At 55.3% G+C, this 13,314-nt stretch overlaps 1 protein-coding gene across 5 annotated transcripts in view; it reads left to right on the forward strand.

The window, feature by feature from the left end:
* Positions 1-13,314, forward strand: part of ZNF423 (zinc finger protein 423) — a 326,576-nt gene that overhangs the window by 162,993 nt on the left and 150,269 nt on the right. The window contains exon 1 of one of the 5 annotated variants that reach the window (XM_027620151.2): positions 2,852-2,919. The exons of 2 other annotated variants lie outside the window; for them this stretch is intronic. The gene's annotated coding sequence lies outside the window, so the exon portion shown is untranslated. Of the gene's footprint in view, positions 1-2,851; positions 2,920-3,834; positions 3,861-3,882; positions 4,028-13,314 lie in introns of those variants that run through there. 2 more of the 5 variants (XM_035725338.1, XM_027620150.2) reach the window with 2 other exon arrangements.

Here is a 13,314-nt window from a genome sequence, read left to right on the forward strand (position 1 = left end):
ACAAACTTTCATGCAGTGTGTTCTGCTCTGGGCAGTGCAGTTGCCGTCTCTAAAGTCATCAGCACGACCATTCTGTGAGGCTGCTATTGTTTCCCATTTCACAGAGGGGGAGGTGAAGGCTCAGCGCCCGTGAACGGTAGAGCCAGGATTGGAACCCAGCCTGGCTCATTTCCCTGTGGGACCGAGCACCTAGGGTAGCTCCATGCTTAGACACGCGGCAGGTGGGCTGACCGGGAGGCTGCGGGAAGGGAAGGTGAGGTCAGCGTTTGGCAGTGAAGCCCGGGAGTGGCCCGGGCTCGTGCTCACCCTGGCATCGTGCACCCCCCCGCCTTTTCCCCCCCTCGCCCCCCCCACCAGCTCCCCTTCCTTGGCCTTTTCTCCCCCCTCCTCAATTGCCCTAATGACTTAGCCCAGGTGGCAAGTTGCGTGGAAAAAGTACTCCAGGGAAATAAGAGTCCTTGCTACCAGCCTGGGCCTCAGGTGTGTGCACAGCGGCCCTCCCTGGGGGTCTGGTGAGCTGTGCCTCCCCCACCCCCAGCTGTTAGGCAGGAGCTGGAGAGCTGTGTGTTTTGTGCAGCTGTGTGTGGTGTGTATGACCGCACGACAGACGGCTGTGGAGAACTGTGTGTGTGTGTAATTCTGTGCATGTGCGTGTGTGTACCCGCGGTGTGTGCGGGCATCTCTGCGTTTATGTGTGCGCTCGAGGCAGGTGGTGCCGGGTGAGGGGGACATGGGGTCGGTGTGGGGCTGGGGGCAGGGGCCGCAGCTGTGGATGGTGGGCACTAGCCTTACCTTCTTTGCCGATTAAAACCGTCTTTGCAGAACAGAGTTAAACACATGTTTAGATAATTAGAACAAAAGCCAAAAGAACAATTCCATTCAAAGGGATGAAGCTGGGAGGTGGGGGCCCACCAGGATCTGGGGGGTCGAGTTCTGGCTCCCCAGCTCTCTGCGGCCTTCACTGCGTTTTGATCGAGCTATTTAGAAAATCCCTTTGTTGTAGGATAAACTGACATTGGCTGGCGAGTTTCTGCTGTGAAGTTCGCTGTGTTCCGGGGCCCACTCGGGACGGTCAGGCCATGAGGAGCTGATTAAATGAGCTAATTTTCATTTGTTCAGCGGTTACAGATGCGGAGGCCTTTCCATGCCCTTTTCCTGAGGTTTTATTTATTAATTAATTTTTTTTTTTCTAGAAAGAGAAAGACCTTCAGGACTCCCTTTTCTCTTCCCACCGCGCCCCCCCCCCCCATAAAAATAAACGTATGAAAACCTTTTTAACAAGAACTCCGACTGGGAAAGCCAGGCTCCGGTGTGGGTGTAGTGGCTAGAGGTACCATTGGGGGGCTCCCCGAGTCTGTGAGCTGGGGTGGGGCTGCTGGGCCTGGGCCACCCACTGTTGCTGAGAGCGAGGAGGAGCCAGCTGAGGGGCGGAGAGGTTTTTTGGATTGAAGCGGCCACAGATCTCGGGCCTTTGCATGTGCTGTGATGCTGCTTGGTCCTCTCTTTGCATCCCTGCTTCGTTCCCTTGGCTGATTCTCGAGGTTGCTCCTTCTAGAAAGCCCCATTCCCCCACCGGCCCATGGGCTTCTCCGGTCACAGCAAGGATCACAGACACAGGACCCCTGCCTCCCACACACGAGGCCTCTGTAGGGCAAGAGCAAGGCCTATCTATCCCTCTCATGCCCCCCCCGCTCGAGTGCCTGGTGGGTCAGAAGCTTGGCATTGACTTCTGTTGCGTGACCTAATGAGCGAATGAATGGAGTGAATGAGTGTATGAGTGAACGGGTGGATGACGTCTGCACTCACTGAGCTCTACTAGACCCCAGGCTCCGGATGTCAGGACCCAGATCTCCAGGTGTCATGGGTCCCTGGGCCACCTCCTCACCCCCGCGTCTGTCTTCCTCACTGATGTGCGGCGAGGATTCAGTATTGAGGGCTGGATCCCCAAAATGAACATCGCGGCAGCTGGGAGCTCATGTTCTCCTGGCCCAGCGTGAGCCTGAGCCCCAAGCCCGGGAGGCAGCTCAGGCCCGGCGCCGCTGGAAATCTGACTGAAGGCCCGGTGGAGGGAAGCGGGGCGGGGGGGGTGGGGAAATTGCTCCGTGGGCTGGCTTTTTACAGCACTTACAGGCAAGCGGGCCTTGGGGGATAATGTGCCAACAATGAAGGGTGCTCAGAGCACAGAACAGGAGGGACTGTGTGTCTGCCTCCAGTTGCCACCCCTCGATCTTGCCGAAGCTGCCTGGCCCCTCCCTGCTCTTTCCTTTTTAACACCACCTTTTGCTGGGTTGGGGCACCTTTTAGAAGCAGTGGGGTTTCCCCTGGAGCCAGGCAGTGGCTGTGGTCCGGCCAGTTTCCGAGGCCTGGTTTCCATTTGCTGAGAGCTCCTTCCCGCAGACGGCACCCCACCCACCCCACCCAGGGGCCTCTGAGGGGCCGTCCCCCACCCTGTCCTGGCAGCCCCGGAGCGTCTCTCTGTGTTCCTTCTTTAACCCTGACCTCGGGGACAGGCAGGGAGCAGTGCCGTCCCAGGCCCCCCCTCTCCGCAAGAATCCCAGAGCTGGGGGGTGGAGGGAGTCAGACCTTCCTGGGCGCCCCCGGGGCCTGGGGCCCTCAACTGGGTCAACATCTGGCTGAGTGGCCGAGCCTTTGGCCTCCTCTGCCTCCTCCTCCCCACCCTCCCCGAGGCCCTTCCTTTCCCCACTTGCTGGATGCTCCGCCAAGCGCCGCGGCGGGAGCAGCACACTCTCGACCCATCCTCTCCCGGCTGCGGCTGAGGGTGGGGATGCGTCCTGGGGCTGAGGTCACCGGTGGGGCAGTGGGAAGTGCCGCTCCAGCCTCGACCGCCCCGCCGCTGGGTGCCGGGAACAAGGGCATCGACTGACTTGTCCCGGGGCGCCCTGGTGAGCAGGGGGAGAGGTAAGCGGAGGGGCGGGGTCGGCGGGGAAGAACGAATAAAACAGGCCAGTTGGTGTCTGCGCTGACCGCCAAGAGTCCCATTAGAGGCTCCAGCTCGTTGGGAAGCGGAATGTTTGCTCAGAGTGGAATCTAACCCAGAAGGAAGGAAACTGTTTTTCTGGAGTTGGGAGAGGAGAAGTGAGGGCCTAGGAGGCATTTGGTGGTGGTGGTGTGGGGTGGGGGCGGGGGGGGGTCAGATCCATGTGGGGGAGGGGGGCTCCTTGGGGAGCACCCTGACTTCTGGGTCTGGCGCTGCTCTTCTCTCAGTGCCCCCTCCCCCCAGATCGGGGGCCTCGTGGCCTGTCTCCTGTGAAGAGGCCTGGCTTATATCTCTCATGATGGTCTGTGTGCCCCTTGGGCTGGTGTGGTGACCCTGAGTGTCTGCTGGCCCCTAGGCTCCTTGGCTACCCCCTCCGACCCTCACGTCTCCCCCCCCTTCTCTTGCACCGTAGTTTCTGGCCGGGAGTGGGGAGGCTGCAGGAGTGCTGGCTTCTGGGCCCAACCTTGCCACCCACAAAGCCAGCATGGCCCCGAGCCATCACCTCCCAGGCTCGGGTCTCCTCTCCAACACAGGGATGACGTGCCAAGAGCGCAGGGAGACAGGTCTCTGGACTATGGATCACCAGACCATGACTCCTGATGGATTCGGGGGACTCCGTGGGGTGGGGGGGACTCGGCGGTAAGCGGGTGTGTGTCGAGGCCAGCCGCTTGTTCTCCTCGGGAAGGAACTGGTGAGTTTCTTTCTGTTTATGTCGTAACCAGGCTACCGAGGTGGCAAACGGGTTCTGCAGTTACACAGCGTTTCAGAAGCAAATTGATAGGATAACGTGTTATTATTGGCTACTGGGTTAATAGCTATTTTGGCAGGAGTGCCAATCCTGCGTGGTGTTGCTGGCATGGGGGTGAGAATGGCGCCATGGGCTAGAGGGGAATGGTGGGTGCGTTTTGCACTGGGCGGCAGACTGGGGAGGACCGCGGGGGCAGTGCCTTCTTGGAGGATGCTCAGCCCCGATTATCTGTTGCCGAAACCAGGATCAGAGAGGTTGAGAGACCCGCATCAGGTCGCACAGTGAGTCGATGTGGGGTTGGACGTGAGGTCCCCGTGGGAATGAATAGCTTGGCCAGTGATCTCTGAGGGCAGGACAGGTGCCCTCACTCCGAGCATCATGTTGGCATCTCGGAAAATGGAGATTTGGAACGTACCCAAGTTAGCCTGCTCGAGCTTCAGGGCGTTTTACTCCTGCTCATCCCCCTGCCTGGAATGCTCTTCCTCCAGATTCCCCCTTGGCTTGCTTCCTTGCTTGCTTCAGCTCTCTGCTCAGGTATCACCTTGTCACCTGTCCAGAGCGGCACCTCAGCCATCCCGTTCCACGATTCTTCATAGTGCTGCCTGACTTCTTATAGATGATTTATGGCTTCAGTCCTAGCTCCTCTCATTACCCTGTAGGCTCTCTGAGGGCAAGGACTTTGTTATGCTTACGACCCTGTCCCCAGAGCCTGGAACCGGGCTGGTAGAATGGGCACTTGGTGATACTTGTTGCAGGAATAAGCCAGTGTAAATTGCAGTGTCATTTAAAACAATGGCTGCCATGTAACAGATGACTATCTCTTTCTCTTCTCAGAGGACAGTGGGTGTTGGGGGATCCTGTTATTCCTGTCCCCCAGAGGTGGTCAGCAGCTCCTCCCTTAGGATTCATGTTGACAATTTTTTCTTGCTAAGGAAGCGTAGGAGGGAATGAGTTCCCCACTACCAGAAGGGACCCTACCTTTCTTGCAGAGGGGATTTTGGTCCTGGGTGCAGAGGTGGATCATGTCCCCTTGAAGGCTTTTCTATTTATGGGCTTTGTGATGGGCTCAGTGGTAAGATGGGGTGGGGGGTATGGCTGTATCACATGACATCAGTAGCTTTTGTTCCAGACCTGGGGGAATGGTGGTGTGAGGATGGGGGAAATTAAGGATACTCATGGGAAGGGCAGACTGGGAGTGGGAATGGTGAGCGAGCCCTGCATTGAACCAGAGGTCTTCCTAGTGACCTTTGGTCTTGAAGCCCCAGGTCTGGAAGTGACACTCAGTGATATGTTCATTGAGTATTTCCCGTGTACCTGGTGCTGGGCCAACGTGCTTAACCTGGAGTATCCAGCCTAATCTTCACCACAACCAGAGGAGGCTGAGAGAAGTACAGGACCGTGTCTGAGGTCACACAGCGGGTTAGTGGTGGAGCTGAGATGTGAACCCAGGCTCTCTTGGTTCTAGAACATTCCTGGACATGGTCCTGATGGCTCCTAGAATGTAAGATCCGTGGAGTGGGGCTTTGCTGGGTGTGTTTGCTGTCCCAGCTTGTGGAGAGAGCCCAGCACAGATGTAGGTGCTCAGGAAATATTTGGATTGAATGAATGAATGAATGAATGAATACAAGGAGTTTCCTAAGATGAATGGGGTGTGATCACTTACAACTGTTGGCCCCTTTGGGCAGCAGCAAAGGAGAAATCCAGGGCAATGGTGGCCGGGAAGGGGTGACACCCACATGGGCTTGGCTGGTCTAACTTCCTCCCAGAGGAATTTACAAGGGCACCTGCTTGGCTGTGAGTTCCTAGTGGGAGGGCACATTTGTTTGTGGGTGCTGGGTGGTTAGTGGGAAGGTCTTGGAGGTCCCTGGTAGGGAAGACATGCATGCACATTCATGCACTTGTGGGTATGTGTGTGGATGCCTGCGTGCACACATACCCCCTCACACCCAGCCTCAGCCTCCAATGTGTTGTGTGGAAAGAGGCAACCATTGGAGGGGTTTTACCGGACAAAAAGTCACCCCTTCCCAATCACATTGCTGAGTCTGTACCTTCAAGAACATGGAATCTCAGCCTTATTAAATCTAGCCATTTGTTCTGCTCTGGTCTGGTCTATTTAAGAAGGCCCCCCACCCCAATTCTTCCCTTCCCTCTACTCTTGGGGTCTCCTTTGTTTTAATGCTCTTTCTCCAGAGATTCAGGCTGAGGCAGGGTAGCTGAGCTCTGCCTCCATCCCTGCACACCCCCACCCCTCCCCATACCTTGCTTTCTCCTCAGTTCCAAGAGGTTCTTTCAAATTAAAGAATGACTGATGCGTGCTGCACTGAAGACTGGACTAATTGCATTCTGCCACCATGTGCAGAACCCTAGGGACCTCGGTAACACTGGACAGGCTCTGCAGGGGCAGCCCCTCCGGGCCAGGTGGTCAGGCTAATGGTCAAGCTCATTAACTCCTTGGCTTCCAGCTGGAACCTTTACCCCACCAACCCCTGGCTTCAACCTGACAGGAGCCTCCTGGTGTGATTCTTGGTACCTTCTAATTCTGCTTTTTTAAGATTGTGTGTATGTATGTATGTATGTATGTATGTATGTATGTATTTATTTAGAAAGTGGGGTGGGGAAGGGCAGAGGGAGAGGGAGGAGAGAGAATCCCAAGCAGACTCCATGCTGAGTGTGGAGCCCAACGTGGGGCTCAATCTCACGACCCTTAGATGGTGACCTGAGCCAAATCAAGAGTCGGACGCTTAACTGACTGAGCCACCCAGGCGCCCCTCCTTGCACCTTCTTTGTGATTAGTTTTGTTATTCATCCATCCATCCGTCCGTCTGTCCATCATTCATTTATTCATGCCATGGTTACCAAGTGCTTCTTCTAGGCCAAGACCTGGAATGCACTCTTTCATCCATTCATTCATTCTTCAGTCATCCAGCAGATAGTTGTCACCAGGCACCTTGTGGGGGCTCCCAGGGATCCATGAATGTGAGCTTTTTGTCTCCAGGCAGTTCTAAGCCAAGAGCACCTGTGGGGAAGCCCTAATAACATCCTTGGAAGATGAACAATGGTGTGAGAAGTGCTGTTCAGGCATAGTGTTGGGTGGTGGAGTAAGGAGATCAGCCCATTCATAGCCTGCATCCAGCAGGGTGACCTGGCTGAAACTCTTGTTTTTGGTTCATTCCCTCATGGGACCTACTCTGTGCCTGGCACTGAGATGAGCTTGTACCCAGCCCTGCTGGGGACAGTGGCTCCTGGTGGGCAGCGGACCTAGCATTACTCTCAGGGATGCCCTTCACCTGAGCTGGGCTGCGGGCAGTGTCCCCCCTTTCCAGATGCCCTTGGGAGGAGGATGTCATTGCCTGCATAGTGATGCATTGTGTGCAGGATCCTGGGTGACTGATCACTTTCCATCAGGGTAGTCTCTCTCGGTTTATACTTCTGTATTATGTCAATCTTCTCAGACTCCGTGTGTGTGTGTGTGTGTGTGTGTGTGTGTGTGTGTGTGTGTGTGTGTGTGTGGTGGTGGTGGTGGTGGTGGTGGTGGTGGTGGTGGTGGTGGTGGTGGTGGTGGTGGTGGTGGAATTCCCGTAAATCCAACGATGAGATTGATGAATCAGGCAGCTAGATCCTGCTGGCTCTGTAAGATTCTGCCTTGGGGCAAGTCCCCTCCTCAGATGTCAAGGCCCTCAGTGTCCCCACATGCACAGTGAATGGTTCACTGGGCAGGTCTGGGGTCTGTTTTTAGCAGTCTGAGCCTCAGCTCTCTCATCCCTAAAATGCATCTAGTGAAAGGATTATATGTGGTTTAAATGCATTAACACAAGCAAAACATTTATGACCAACAATTTAATGAACTCAATAATTGACATAAAAATTAGCACGGCATATAGTAGGTGCTCAGTAAATGTGGTTTATGATGATGTTCAAGTCTGTGGATGAGAGTAGGCACAGCGTGGGGCCCGAGGAAGGCCTGGTTCCCGCATGAGGAGGCGGTGGCCCATTCGGTCTGAGAAAGCAGAGGTAGGGGGCAGGGGACTGTGCAGGGGCACCTAGAGAAGGGTCAGTGAGGCTGAGAAAGGACCAGGGGACTACCCACCCCAGTCGTGATGTCTAGGACGTCAGTGGCTCTGTCCACCCTTGGAAATCCAGTGGGGGGAACTCCCCTAGGCCACAGCCACCTCTGGGGGATGCCAGCCCTGCGACGGGGGGCTCCTCCTTCTCACTGTGGTCCTGGGCCAGGTGGCCACCTCCCCTCGGCTGCCCTTCTGGAGCCTTCCCCGGGCCTGACAGGTTGCTTTAATCTCCCTCCCACCACAGGCAGGGCTGGGGCAGCCTTCAGTCATTGAGGCTTGATAGCTCGGTAACAAAGCCCAGGATGGCAATTTTTCTGGAGGCTGAAACATGAAAATCCAGGGAAAATTGAAATTCTCTCTGCTGAGTCGTAGATGTGGATGAGTATAAAGGGTGAGTGGGACCCGCAGGGTGGCTGTGTTGCCGGCAGAGGCACATCAGCGAGAATCCTAGGGCCCTCTCCTCCCCGCGGGGCTCAGGCCACTTCCTCCCCCGGCCTGCGTCTCTGGCCAGGTGCTGTGCTGGGCACACATGGCCTGGAAGCCGTCAGGAGGCTCACAGCCTGCAGGGGAGGGATGAACACACAGTGCTGCAGTCCCGTGGGAAGCGTGGGCTTCGGCAGGGGCACCACAGTGAGGACCCGGGCCCCTCTCGGGGATACATAAGCCAGATGTCAGGTGGTTCAAGCAACTTGGTTTTTTTTTTTTTTTTTTTTTTTTAGTAATTGTGTTTAGTTACCAAAACATCATACCCATGATTTCAACAAGAGTTATTCAGGATTATACACGGGAAGGTAGTATGCTCAGGTCCAAGGCAAGTGAAAGGCAAAGCTGAGCAATAGTGCCAGGCACGGGTCTTGAAGGGGGCCTCTCGGTGACCTGATCCTGGCAAGCTCACCCTGGCGAGGGGCTGGACCGACTCAGCTTCCGGGGGGTGGTGCCACCCCCTCGGGCAAGCGTCACAGAATGCAGAGCCTGAGGCCAGGACTTGGGTGCAGATTCTGTGATGGGGAGGTGCTCCCAGGAGGCGGTCGGGAGGGGTGGAGAGAGGGAGGTGGGGAAGGGGGAGAGGTCCGCACTGGGGAGCGGTCCGGGTCACTGCTCGGACCCCAGGCTCGTGTCCGCCAGGATCTCCATGCATGTGCCAGATGCCCCTGGCTCGGTCCCCCTTCGGCTGAGGGCCACACCGGGTGGGGGGGCATTAGCTCCCTGCCCCTGGGCTGAGCGGGAGTGAGCAGCTTGAGATCTGGGGCTCCAATCAGCCACTGAGGCTGCGGAGGCGACCAGGGTACCAGCGGCCCCGTCGTCCCCCCAGCCCTCTGTGTCCTCCTCTATAAAATGAAGCCAAGCTCCTAACTGTCTCACGGACTTGCCGAGAGGGTAGCTGGCACCTGTCGGTACAAAGACAGGGAGTACTTTGGGGGGGGCCTCTGTCCTCCCAGATGCCGGGGGGCCCCTCACTTCTCCCATGCTGGGGACTGGCTCCTCGGGCTGGGCCTCGATGGATCTGATGGAGCTTCGGCAGCAGGTCTGTGCCTCCAGGTTGGACTGCGTGCGCACCTTGTCCGTGGTGGTGTCTGGGCTGAGAATGCAGACACGGCCCAGACATCCTCTGGGGATTCTTGGCTGGGCATCCAGCCTGGGCTCTGTGTGAAGCCGTCTCCATGGGGGCAATGTTCATGCTCCTGAGCCAGGGTCACCCACCCACCCACCCACCCACAGGTAGGATGACTCACGTACATGCATCCCACCGTGCTAAGAGCACAGACGCTGAGATCAGGTGAGCCATATTCAAAGCCCAGCTCGGCCATATCTGACCTGTAAGACCCTGGACATGTCAGTCTTTGGAAGCCTCGGTTTTCCCATCTGCAAAATGGGTTTGACAGTAATGACTTGTCAGACTTTGTGAATATTAAATGAGACAACATGAGGCATGGAGCAAATACTCAAGAAATATTTAGCACATAACATATGTCATTTATTATCCAATTTTATATGCGCATGTAGCATATATGTATATACATAAGATGCAACATAACCTATTAATTATCTTTTAATGTCTTCTCTAAGCTCCGAGTTCTCAGTTAGAGGCACCATGTGGTTTTCTCTGATGCTGGGTTTTGTGAAAATTATAATTGGAATTTGGTCATCTGTTCATTTGCTTGCTCATTCTTTACCTTCACTGAGCCCTTCCTTGTGTCCACACCTCCGGGGAGAAAGTCACCTATACCAGCTGCATTCTGTAGAGGAGACAAGGGGAACCCAACTCTACAGTGCCCAGGATTTTCCCAAGGTCACACAGCGGCAGGGGGCTGGAAGCAGCCCCAGAACTAGGGTGCTGGTCCAGTGCTGGTCCAGCCCACTGTGAGGAGCCCTGGGCCAGTCTCCTGGGCTCTGCTGCCTGTGGCCAGCCAGACCTGGAGGGGACGGTGGCAGCCCCTGTGTTATGAGTTCTGATTCTCTCAGGGGCCCTCCTCAGGGAGCACTGAATTGCAGAGGCCTGCTGAACCTGGCTCAGGCCCCGCCCATATGCCCCGACCGTGACCTCCGCCTGGCACCTGCCCTGGTTGCTGTGAGCTTGGGGAGCTGAGTGGTGGTCTCTGGGGACCGGGGGGCAAGGCCTGAGGGGTGGAGGGCTGCCGAGGTGGGGCCTTCTATAGCAGTAGGCTCCTAGAACAGGTGTTTTCCCAGCCGCCACTGCCAGGTACTTTCTCTCACACCTGCTCCCTGAGGAGCTGAGGCTGGGTTCGCTATGACATCCCCCAGGGCCCTGGGGACCCAGCTCCCTAGGTGAGGACCTGGGTTGTCATGGGGGTTGGAGGGCATGGCACACCTGGCCTGGTGCAGACTCTGCCAGGACCAGGGCCCCAGCCTGGGCTGTTTGTGCCCGTGATGTAGAGCCTCAGAAAAGTCCCAGATGTGGGCATTACGGGGAGGAGAGAAGGGGGTGGAAGTTTGCTTACCCCCACTCCACCGGATCAGATTCTGCTTGGTCTGCTATCTGAAGGGTTGGCTGTGGACATGGCATGTGGGTTCTAAGTTGAAAGACTTTTGTTTAGGGCCCCTAGGTAACGGGGTGGTGGTTGGAGGGAGTGGAGACTTGCCCTGGGTCAGATGAACAGAACCCCCCTGGGGCTACCTCGTTCACCCACTTGGCTCTCAGGAGTTCAGCTGCACGTGCTCTGAGAGGGAAGCCTTGCGGTGACCATGTGATGAACGTCACTTTGTCACTTTGACACTGGTAGTGCCAGCCTTTCGTGCTTCATCAGCCCCTGCCGTGAGTCCTGTGAGATTTGAATATTCCCGGTGCTGTGATTTACCCAGTATTTTCTGTTGAGTCAGTTCTGTTTCCATACTTAAATTAATTCATTTATTTAATTCTGCAAATGGAAAATCAGTATCCTTTGCTCTAGGTAGACAGTAACCTTAAAAGTCAATTAAAAACAAACCTAAGGAAAAAGGCCCACGCTCATGCGGTTCCAGCCAGGAGCTGTGAGGTCTTGCGAACGCTGAGCCTGGGGTCTGTGCTCTCTCCTTGCTGGAACGTTAGAAGTGAAAGACAGCCAATGTGGCTGCCCCCTAAAATCATCATGGGTCCCAGCAATGGGGCATTTCCCATGTTTTGGGGAACATGGGTCAGGGGAGAGCCTACTCCTTCCACAAAGCCCAATTTGAGTGTCCCCTGCCTTCCAACCTGACACCTCCTCTGTGCTCACTCTTTCCTGATCCTGCCCAGGACTGAACTGTCTGGCACCCACTGGCCTTCCCTGAGGGAAAGCTCTCTATCGCCATGCAGATGAGCATGGGCTGTGCGTTCTTGCCTACACCCCATAGACCCCAGCATGTACTGGCCTGCCTTTTTCTTAGGCCCCAAGGAACATCAGAAAATGAGGGCCTGTTAGCCACGCAGGAGACTCCCTCTGGGATGCCTGGGAGGTGGGCGGAGGTGGGCTCTGGGTAACAGGTGGGGTTTGGGTGAGCTGTGACCAGGGGAGGGCAGCCTCGATGAGCACGACGGCCCGAAGTCTCAGAGGCCGGGCGAGGCACAGTGGGTGGCTTTGATGGTTTTCTGACTAAATGTAGGGCTAATTCCAGACTCCTTCCATTAACTGCTGTGAAACTCAGGGTACTTGTGCTCTTTGTCTCAAGTATCTGATCTGTGACATGGGAAAAATCATGGTGTTCACCATATAGGATGGAGGTGAGGATTTAATGAGGTAAAGCTTACAAAGAGCTTGGCACCATGCCAGGCACGCACGGAGGGCTCTGCAGTTGCTGGCTGAAAGGTGGGGCTGGGACATGGGCAGTGGGAGGTAATACCAGTCTGCAGTTCAAAAAGTGGCTCCGAGACCGTATCTCAGGCTAGAGAGGAGCCCAAGGACCTGGGGATGTCCCAAGGACTCAAAATTAGGCAGTGATACCAAGAGCCACAATTCAGGGTGAGAAATGGCCCAAAGGCAGTGGCCTGAGGTCAGGGAGAGGTACTGATGGTGACAGAGGGAATCAGGGAGGGCTCCCTGGAGGCAGTGTCGTGAAGGACCAGTGCCTGTTAGCCAGGACAGAGCAGGTTTGGCGAAACAGTATGTGTCACTCACCTCCCTCCCCACAAAAGAGAAAGAATGGCCATTCCCTTTCAAAGGCCCAGATGGAGATCCAGCTCTGGATGCCACGTGCCCTTTTCCCTGAAGTTGGCAGAGGAGTTGGCTGAACCCTTCTCAGAAGCATCGGGGACTTCCAGACCGTAGCTCTGACTTCTGCAGCTCAGATGTAGGGAAGGGAAGAATGCTATCCAAACAAGCTTAATCCCAATCAAAGGATTATTTTCTTACAGAAAAGCTTCACCTATACTTAATAGTTTTAAAATTGTTCCGGGTACCAATTAGACTTTTAATTTTGCTGTTCCCTCCGGCAGCTGGAGGATGTGTGTGGTTTGCGTTTAATCAGAGCTGATTTTTTTTTTTTTTTTAAAGTGGTGGTTCTGAGGGAGGGGAGGAGACGAGGATAGTGTTTCGGGGTTTCCTCCTGGTCCTGCCAGGGCCCGTGTCTCGCGCGCCTCCCGAGTTGGGGGGTCTGTGTTGGGGCAGCCGTGGATGTCTCCAGAGTGCCGAACCAAAGTCCCCTCCTGCCAGCCTGAAGGCAGGTCAGGGCTCTGCTGCGGCAGTCCTGCCTGGAGAATCCAACGCCGAGTTAAATATATGGATTATCCCCAAATTTCTGCAGCAATAGGGTGAGTTATTATTGATTCACAGAGCACGACAAAACATCGCTGCATGAATTAGCAAGCAGCTGTTTCTAATTTGAGTTTAGAACGGTACACAGAGGAACTTGTTTCTCTGTTCACTCCTTTCATTTATAATGAATTTTAATCACCGCTACAGGTGAGAAAAATGTAGAAACAAGCTTGTATCTTGTGGAAGAAACAAAGGAGAGACAGATGCTAACAGATTTCCAGTCTGTGATAAAAGGGATGTTTTGGTACACTTTACATGTAATTAGAGCACAGCTGT

This window comes from Zalophus californianus, chromosome 17, assembly GCF_009762305.2.
Source record: "Zalophus californianus isolate mZalCal1 chromosome 17, mZalCal1.pri.v2, whole genome shotgun sequence".
NCBI classification, from domain to species: Eukaryota; Metazoa; Chordata; class Mammalia; order Carnivora; family Otariidae; genus Zalophus; species Zalophus californianus.